The sequence below is a fragment of the Schistocerca gregaria genome, unplaced genomic scaffold (genome assembly GCF_023897955.1).
Source record: "Schistocerca gregaria isolate iqSchGreg1 unplaced genomic scaffold, iqSchGreg1.2 ptg000169l, whole genome shotgun sequence".
NCBI lineage: Eukaryota > Metazoa > Arthropoda > Insecta > Orthoptera > Acrididae > Schistocerca > Schistocerca gregaria.
This window is the reverse complement of record NW_026061724.1, coordinates 16,983,800-16,984,191: the sequence shown is the minus strand read 5'-3', so window position 1 is coordinate 16,984,191 and position 392 is coordinate 16,983,800. Positions and strand designations below refer to the sequence as shown.

The window sequence follows — 392 nt, the reverse complement described above, 5'->3', positions numbered from 1 at the left end:
CAGGGCGTCCCTCGCCGCATTTGCTACGATTGCCATTTGCTACTTCTGCAGAAGCGGCGGCGGCGACGACGACGACGACGACGACGACGACGAATATCGCGAGAGACTCTGAGATATGTGAGAAATACATCTATAAAATGTAATTCAGACTGCCTCGTCCCACCTTATGCTGTACCGCTTTGGCAAATGCTTTATCTGCGCCATTTGCCTTAATCGCATCTGAGAGTAATTCTTAAAAAAACGCCTGTCGCTAATTGTTCGTCATCACAGGTACTGTTTGCTATACGGCCACGACGCGCAACTGATTTCCAAAATTCATCTTTCTCCTGTGAGGATCGAACTTACGACCCCTGGTTTATTAGACCAGTGCTCTACCACTGAGCTAAAGAGGC

At 48.5% G+C, this 392-nt stretch overlaps 1 non-coding gene across 1 annotated transcript; it reads right to left on the bottom strand.

Moving 5' to 3' along the window:
• Positions 1-320: 320 nt before the first annotated feature.
• Positions 321-392, bottom strand: Trnai-aau (transfer RNA isoleucine (anticodon AAU)). The gene has a single exon. It is a non-coding gene; the product is annotated as a tRNA-Ile (tRNA).